The sequence below is a fragment of the Ammodytes marinus genome (assembly GCF_949987685.1).
Source record: "Ammodytes marinus genome assembly, chromosome: 1".
In the NCBI taxonomy this organism is placed as follows: Eukaryota; Metazoa; Chordata; class Actinopteri; order Uranoscopiformes; family Ammodytidae; genus Ammodytes; species Ammodytes marinus.
The window spans coordinates 12,276,868-12,286,426 of record NC_137230.1 but is presented as its reverse complement, the minus strand read 5'-3'; positions in this window follow the sequence as shown (position 1 = coordinate 12,286,426).

The following is a 9,559-nucleotide window of genomic DNA, read 5'->3' as shown; positions in this document are numbered from 1 at the left end:
AACTATAACTAACCTATAACAATAAAGCAATCCAGTCTGGCACTGGTATATCAGGATTAGGTTCAGTTCACTTGATTTTAAGCAGTCCATTTTACACCTTGTTAACGTTTGAATTCATCATGTGCATGTGACTCTAAAAACTGGTGGTCGAAACCCCATGTGTTGAAGAAGTCAACATAACTACTCTAGAATGAACCATCCTTAAGTGAACACAATGGGTTTTACAATCATATGGATGCCATTCAATTGACCTGTGGGCATTACAAACTCAGTTTGAAAGTTGTTCTTGATTTTGATTGGTTGAAATGAAAAAGTGTATTTTCAAAGTTTCATTTTCACTTTAATTGTGCGCTTGTTTTTTAGACATTATGTCTTATAATTCGATCATGGCTTTATTATCACAATGAATCAGACTGATCTGATGTTCAGACACAAAGGCATTTATTTATTATATATTTATTATTTTCATACATATGCCATATAACACAATTCAAGGTGCAGTGCAATATTGATCAACAAAATGTGACCCGCCTTGATCTATGACTCTTGTAGCTCCAGCAGCTGAAAGTGGAACAATTTAGTGTCCTCACCAAAGTCAGACAAACCCCTCTTCAGTGCCACAAGCAACATGCCAGTAGTCAGTTAACTTAGGTTTTCATTTTCATCATATACTGTATATTTATGCCACCGGGAGTTCATGGACAGCAAGCAATTAATGCCATCTTCAACAATAATTACACTAACATACTGTATATTTAACATTACATGTATGTTAGAATAACATGCATTGATTTGAATGCGATAATGCCATTCAGATTATAAGGTTTCCTCTAATCAATCTTCTTAATTATTTAGCGTTATGCATGTTAAAAATGTACATAGTTTACCAAAGGTTACTATAACTTAAGTTAGCAATGCCATTGAAGTCTTATTATTCATAATATGCTCAATATTTTCACTGTATGTATTGCTGTCTTCCATAAATGAAGCCTTTTGACTCTTTAAACTTTAGTGTTAAATGTATCACCGCCGCACTTTTCCAGAACCTATGGAACAACTAGCAATGAGGGTGCTTACTGTATGTCGATGATTGTAGTTTTGTTGTGTTCTTTCATAACAGGTTCAAGGTGTTATTTGTCTAAAGAGTAGTCATATAGAGGCAGGGAAACCTGGAGAGCATTGTACTGTATGCCTCTTTGGTAAATGTCACACTTATAGCAAAACTTGTGCGGCTTATTCTAGTTTGTATTCTTAACTCCACAGTCAGAGTGATAGCTCTGTGTGTGTGTGCTCAAGTGTGTCAAGTTGCCGCCAGTAGACTCCTGTGTGCTGTCATTGTCTGAAAGCCAAATTGTTGAAGAAACACTGTGTTAGAGAAGTGTATATATTGTCTATTGCTGCTGCCCAGGTTGTATCGAAAATAATTTGTACAATCACAAATATGAGGTAAGACTCAACAGGGCGAGTTGCATATATAAGAGCTTCAGTGAGTAGCACACTTTGTGTTGTATAATTTAATAGTAGGGATGTAGGTTTTGATGCTTCACAATATATGCACATACTTGCTGGTCAGAGGTACAACTAATAATAATAATAGTGTGATGTGCTACTAATAAGCAGTGAAGCAAACATCCAGGATTTCTGTACATATAATATTTTCCCATACACGGACTGTATGTGTTGTGATGCATTGAACAACTGTTTGAGGTTTAGCCGGGACTAATGCAACTGTGAGTATGCAAATGAGGTTGTAGATATTTCCTTGTGTGAGGTAAAGCTGTAAATATTGTTGACTAATTTAGATTGTAAATCATGCAAAACCAATAGTAAAGGGGTTAGATTGTGTATATTAATGATGGTGTGCAACAGTCAGCAGGCATTTAGACTGTATATATTGGGTTTGCAGATATGATTAGATTGTATATATTGTGTTGTGCATCCATTGCCTCAGACTGTACATTATGTCTATACCTTGCCAATAACTGAAGTCATTGGCTGTAATGCCAAAGTTTTACAAATAAAGAAAAAGAATGGAAGCAGCTGTGAAATGAGTGAGTGTTTTTTTAATCATACTTACATACCGCCATGTGTTAATGTATTTTAAGCATTGAATCATAATTTAACGTTATAGTTTGTTAAGGAAAAGCCCTGCAGAAGTCTTCTTCTGTTAAAAGATGGAATCACAAAATGTGCTGTGGAAAATGTCAAGATGTGGCTACACATGACAAAAAAAGAAATAGGATTTCACATATTAATCTAACCTTAGATTGTAGTGAAAGTGGATTTTCTTTTAAAAATGGAAAAAATTATGATCACAAAATTAATTTTAGAAATGATTTGACATGCTATTTAATGTACACGAGCCATTTCTTTTTCTTAATACGTGATTTTTTTTAACTTACGCCTATTCTTTTCCTACTCTGACCTGTCAAAATGGGGAGAAAATGTACTAGTACAGTGTAAGAACTGAGCTTTACGATGTAATCAAGGCAGTTTGAGCCTGGTGAAAGATAAATGATGAGGCAACATAACTAAAGCTCCAGCCAGGCACACATTACTTGTCTAACTATGTAAAACCAAACTATGCATTGTACTTCATCTTAACCAATCAACTCTACTTTATATATAAACATGAAATACTGTGTAATGAAACTTGCATGCTAATCAAACAACTGTGAAACGTTTAAAAGAATCCACTGCCTTAGCGTCAGAATATGAGGAAATGTATAGAACGGTATAAAACTATTTATTTTTCAGATATTCATTCGAGGGAATTTTTTTATTTATTTTAACAGTTTTTTGAGCATGCATTTACATCAACACAAGAGGATTATAAGCAAATCATTATTTTTCTCGTCTCCATGATGATCATCTTACCTTATTTAAATTACTGTGTGGAGGTCTGGGGGACCACTTACAAAAGCTCACTGCTACCATTAGTCACAATACAAAAACAAGCCAAAAGAATAATCAATAAAGCTGGATATTATGATCACACCAACCTCCTGTTTTTACATTCCCGGATCATAAAGTTCAATGACCTGGTTGAATATCAAGTTGCAGAAATCATGTTCAAAGCTAGAAATAAACTGCTACCAGGTAACATTCAAAAACTTTTTATTGACTGAGAGGGGGGTGTATATATATATATATATATGGGTTGTATTGATATGTATGGATATATATATATACTGATTGTATAGATATGTATGTAGATATGGATATATTGATTGTTTATAAATATAGATATATGAATATGAATTGTATAAATATATAAAATATAAAAAATCATATTTTATAGTATATTAAGTTGTATGTATGTATAGATCGCAAATGTCAAATATAGTATCGCCAATTGTATAGATAGATTGTATAGAGATTATATGGAATACAAGAAGCGAATATAATACATATTTTTATTTTTTTACTATGGAAAAGGGGTAGGATTAAATAAATGTATACTTCTTCCTGCTCCTTTTCAGGCATATCACATCCATACAGATCATTTGTTTTCTTTTCTTTTCTTTTTGTGAAGTCATTTAAACATACATTTTGTTTATTGTATTTTTATGCTTTTCATTTAGTTTTGTGTTGTTTTTGATATGTCTGAAATAAAATAAAAAATTCAAATTCAAATTCAAATTCTAAAGAGTATGAAATGCAATAGGCCTATAGTTTTAGTCAATGAGAGCGGAGACAGTCACGGTATATCTTTTGCTCTCTCTGTGATAATGTTGGCAGCAGGCCCCGTCAGTGCCACTAGATGGCAACCAATCATAGCCTTTGCTCTCTCTATCTTTCTCTCTCTTTCTCTCTCTCTCTCTGTCTCTCTCTCTCTCTCTTTCCATTTTTTCCAGAAGTTGTCCCTTTACATCCAAAACCCCTAAAAAAAAGAAAAGAAGAAGATGGGAAAAAAGAAGACTTTAATTTATATCAACCGCCAGGCTCACACACTCTTGTTCCATAAAAGCTTTTAGCAGGCGCTGAGCTGATGTGTCAGGTGGGTGTGGCGGGCTCATCAGGCCTGACATTTAAGTGCAGTAGTGCTCAGAGCAAAAGGGGATTGCAGGATATGAGTAGATACAGATGACAAGGCCCCCTGCCAAGATGATTGCAGTGGAGTGACAAGAGGAGACCAAACAACAGCTAGAGGAGAGAGGAGAAGGTGTTGGGAGAAGGGGAAGAGATGAAAGGCAGAAGAAAGAAAATAAAAAAAGAGCTTTGAGAAACAATAACTTAACCCAGCAATTACAGCTTTGTCAGAATTTAGATGATCTTATATCTCATAAAGGGGAGAAATTTTAAAAAATCTCAATTGAAATTACAACTCATTGTATGATTATTTACATGCCGTGGAAATAGATAACAAATCTTTCAATCTTACTTTGACATGCAGTTGTATAGTTGTGTAGGGTCAGGTTTTATTTTGCACATTCAAGTGAGCACATAAAAGTGAAATGAATTGAAATCATGAGAAGGAACTTTTGGACCTGACTGTCCTTTAAGCAGACGGCCATTGTTCAGGTCGTTGTACTGTAAGCCTGCAGTGTCCTTCAGCAAGTTACTGAACAAAACTAACAACTCTGGAAGAGCTGTTTTGTAGCAGGGCCTGACCTCTGAACGTCCTGGGGTTTACAGCATTTGAAAGGTACTCTTCTGCAGAAAAGGTGACAGTGCTGCTCAATTATTCAAGAAGAAAAGACAAAACATAATCAGATCAAGAGAATAAATGTGTGCCCAAAGTCTGTAGCCTACTTAATGAACGCAGTTAACCCAGAGGTCTGCTGACTGTGAGTAGGAGAGGTTCTACACAGAGTAAATGTGCCCACTCCATAACTATCAAGCCTCAACATACCATTTCAACTTATTGAAAGGTAGTCAGTGATTCTTGAGAATGTTTGTCCAAAATAAATTTTTGACTAAATTATTCCTTAAAATCCACTAACCTGCACTTTACTCTGGAGAAAAAAAATCCAGTGTTAATACACAGCCTAGGCTCTGTGAACAGGCATGTTGCTAACTACGCTGGGCACCTTTGTTTACAAACCTTTTATTTACACACCAGTTTACAGAGCCTGGGTTGTGTATCAACACCAGCTTGTTTTCACGTGCACACACATGTCTATTCACTGAGTTTGACAAAAAGTTATTTTGACAATAAGCATTCTCCAGAATAGCTGACTCCACCTTCAAATATTCAAATACTGCATTAGAGATATTGTACGCTCTTCACTGTACAATAGGATATGTAGAATATTTATTTAAATTCTGTATAAAGTATGGATTACTAAATAATGCATGCAACATACAGGAGAAAGGGTAACCATATACTGTATTAGAGTATTTACAAGAAAACATGTCCTTGAGGTTAATACAAAGATTGCATTCATCACGTTCTATTTTGGTTTAAAGACTTCCTTTGAGACCTACAGACTACAAAGCGCTGATTTTGCATTTGCACATTGAACAAATATTGCAGTAAATATCACTTAACTAAATGATGAAAACACACATGAAATGATTTTCAGTGTTGAAAAGTCATTAGATGATTTTACGCTTTTTGTTAAAGGAATAATATTTTTATAAATCATATTTAGTCAGACAGAGTGCTGATACCTTCACTCATATTGGTTAAGAAATCAAGGACATAAAAAGATGAACGCAAAATAAACCGTGACGAGCAGGTGGTGCTGAATTGGCTTTAAAAAAAAAGTTAAATGCTAACACACTCCCTTATGTATCTGTATCTGTTCCTCTTCTGCTCAACATTCCCCGTCCGTCACCAAACACAGTGGGGAAGACAAGCGACTGTACATGCTGTGACAGGGCCGGAGATCCCACCACCTATGGCACACAGGCGCACACACACACACACACACACACACACACACACACACACACACACACACACACACACACACACACACACACACACACACACACACACACACACACACATTCAGACCCGCCCGGACACCCTGTGGCACTCCAGCCAGACCTGCCACTCGGACGTTCACCGAATCAGACGGACAAATCTCCAACAGACGGCTCCTGACAAAGAGATTATCACCGTGACAGGAGAAGTGTGTGCAGCTGTGGGTGGTGTGGAGTTTATAGCGGGGGAGGGGGGAAGGGGGGAGGGGGGCAGGCAGCAGCACTCTCGGTACATTCACACATTTGGCTCTGCCCTCTCACCATGCCCGCGTTCACAGGCAAAGTCAAACTTACTCCCAGTCTCCCTACAAGATAGGACTGTGTGTGTAGGCTATACTGACTGTCCATCATGTGTATGTGTGTGTGTGTATGTGTGTGTCTGAGAGGGCAATGAGAGACAAACATCTTCACATAATGTCATGTATTTCACCGTGGATCATGCCAAAGGGTGATTTTTACTCTAGAAGGAAAGGTGTATGAAACAAAACTAGACTGTGAGGTGTGGTGTAAGTTAAGAGACATTGATAGGGCATAAACCGTGAGGAACTTATGTAACCAAAGGATGTAGTGAGATCGGCATAAGACATTTGAGACATGATCAAATTAATTTTCCTGCATTAGATTGAACGTTTATTGGAGTTTGGTCTAAGATTATTCTTATTCACTGTCTGACAAAACAGACCCTTAGCAGTAGTCTTTGAACCAATTTGAATTTATTGAGAAGTTTTAATATGACTGTGAAGTGTTGATGTATTTTACTGTTCATGACGGTGACACTCTGACAGCACATACAATCAATCATCTCGTACAACTGTCTTAGGCATTCACACACTAATGTAGAAAGAAATGTTGTTTAAAAAAGCATCTTCCTGTATTTCACACTGTGTGACACCACTGTTAATCCACATAAACCTGTACCACCGTAGGCTGATACATTAACCCTGTAAGTATAATGTTGTACCCCAAACTGTAGGCCTACCTTACAATATAACCAGTAATGTATACAGTATATAGAGCATGTTGTTGAGAAAACAATACGCTTTTCACTGGACCTCATTAGCAACACAAAGTTACCTTGTTGTTTGGCAACTATGCAACCCTTTCAGCTAATTGTTATCAACATGGAATTTATAAAGATACAGATGTTCAGGTGAAGTCCACCACCACACAATGGAAGTTTGGTGGGGTTGACTAAAACCTGATGAAGAAACAAGGCATTAGTAAATGGCTGTGGCTAGGAGTTTGGCAAATATCTTTGGTAACATCAGAATTGTGCAACTGAAAAAAAAGATGACATGCAATGTTTCTGTATCTGCTTGTGCTTTCTGGATTTGCAGTGCTAGACTCTGTGATTTGTCTTTCTTCTGCTTTACATCAAACTCTCTCTAAGTCACCGTATACATATACAATGTTTTTGTGCATTTTTTCTTTTGTTCATTAGAATGAGATGAAATCAAAGATGGGACGGACAAAAAAAAGGTAAAGAGAAGATGAATGCCAGTTACATAATGCATTCTGTATGTATGTTTCACTTTGACAAAACTAACGTATACATCTACAAAAACATATGAGTTCTGAATTACCTTTGTTACACTTATAATTGTATAATCACAAATTCTATTTTATTTTTATTTATAAATAAGGCCACCCAGATTAGCTCTAATTGCACAAAGGTACCAAGCAGGCCACCGTGAATGAAATGGTTGATGGGACACAGTTTGATTTTTCCCTGACACAGTTTTACAGCAAACTCGCAAATTGCCTCAATAATGGTGATATAATCAAGTAATCCAAACACAAATACACTCATGAGTCAAAAGGTGCCGTGGGGAGGATAAGTGAATCTCTGCGGAAAGTCAATTAATCTTTTCAGTGCCCCCCCCTCTCTCTCTCCTCTCCGCCCTGCTTAAAAGCTTCATTTACCTCCTATGGAGAAGAGATAGAAACACCATTAGTGAGATGATGGCAGGACTGGAGAAGGGGAGAGGAGAATCTCACAGATGGATGAGCTGAAACAGTATAGGTCCCCATCTCCTGAAAAAAAAGGGTGTGTGTGTGTGTGCGTGTGTGTGTGTGTGTGTGTGTGTGTGTGTGTGTGTGTGTGTGTGGGGGGGGGGTGTGTGTGTGCGTGTGTGTGTGTGTGTGTGTGTGTGTGTGTGTGCGAAGAAAAGGCGAGAGCATCTTCTGCTTGGGTGAGCTCAATTAGTTGCTATCTTGATTATCGAAGGTATAGTGGCGTACAACTTTTAAGGGCGGAAGTGTGCCTCAAATCACGGGCGATGGCAATAGGGTGAGCAAGAGTTGCATGGGACTGGTAACACAGGGGAGATATGGCTGAGGGGTTCTCAGAGGTGTGCATTAGGGGATAAGACCCTAGCCATTATTTCCATATCGAAGCTGACGACTGTGTGCATAAGTGTGTGTGTGTGTGTGTGTGTGTGTGTGTGTGTGTGTGTGTGTGTGTGTGTGTGTGTGTGTGTGTGTGTGTGTGTGTGTGTGTGTGTGTGTGTGTGTGTGTGTGTATATGTGTGTGTGTGTGTGTGTCGCATTGGGACCCCAGCTGGATAAATGATATTCATGTGTGTTTACATGCACTTGTTTGGGTGTGTGAAATGCCAGTGAGCATATAGGCTCTGCTTCACTGAGCTCGGCTGGCTACTGGAGCACAATTGGGGGCCTCTCTGTGTGAAAGAGGTCAGAAAACACACACATGCACACAAACACACACACAGTGACACAAACACGTACGTATAAGGAAGTGTGGCTGAATACTCAAGACTCTGATCATCAAAGAGTATGCAAATCAGCCAGTGTCTTTTTTCTGTTCAGGGACAAAACAATTCCCATGTGAGAAGTCTGAGTTAGAATAAGTTACACCATGAATGCAATTGAACTTGATGTCACGTAGGTATCACAATATCGTTGCATTAGTTCATACATATTCTCTTGACATTTCAATCCCGGCCACCTGAGTTGGCCAGTTTCAAAATGAAGCAAGTCAGAGTGCAACATGCCCTGCTGTTCTTAATTACGGTAGGCCTGATCTTGGGGCATCAGGGGTTTTACTTGGATTAATAAAGTCACTGCTAAAGGAAGGGCAAGTTAGTAGGCAGAGAACGCACAGAAATACCCAGGGCAGAAGACATGAAGGGGTAACTACAGGCATCTAAGAGGCCCTGTCTCCCTCTTCTTAATTACAACGACCTTCAAGTGTGTCCACCCCAGTGTTGGGAACGTTACTTTGAAAAAGTAATTAGTTATAGTTACTCACTACTTGTTCCAAAAAGTAACTGAGTTAGTAACTGAATTACTTTACAATAGAAGTAATTAGTTACCAGGGAAAGTAACTATTTGCGTTAGCCTAGTGTAAAAAAAAAAAAAAAAAAAGTTGTCAATTTGGATTTTTCTGAGCAGTTTTCACAAGTCAGTTGAAATGAGTAGAACAGACAGGTAGGCCTACTTGTAGGCTACATAACCTTCAATATGTATTGCACATCAACAGACAGCAAGAGGTTTAGGCCTATCCTGCACTTCAAGTAGGCCTATTTTGTTCTCAACAAAAGTAGTAGAGGAAACTGCTGTATGTACCGTGCTGATCTGCTAATATCACTGGATTCACTTCAGG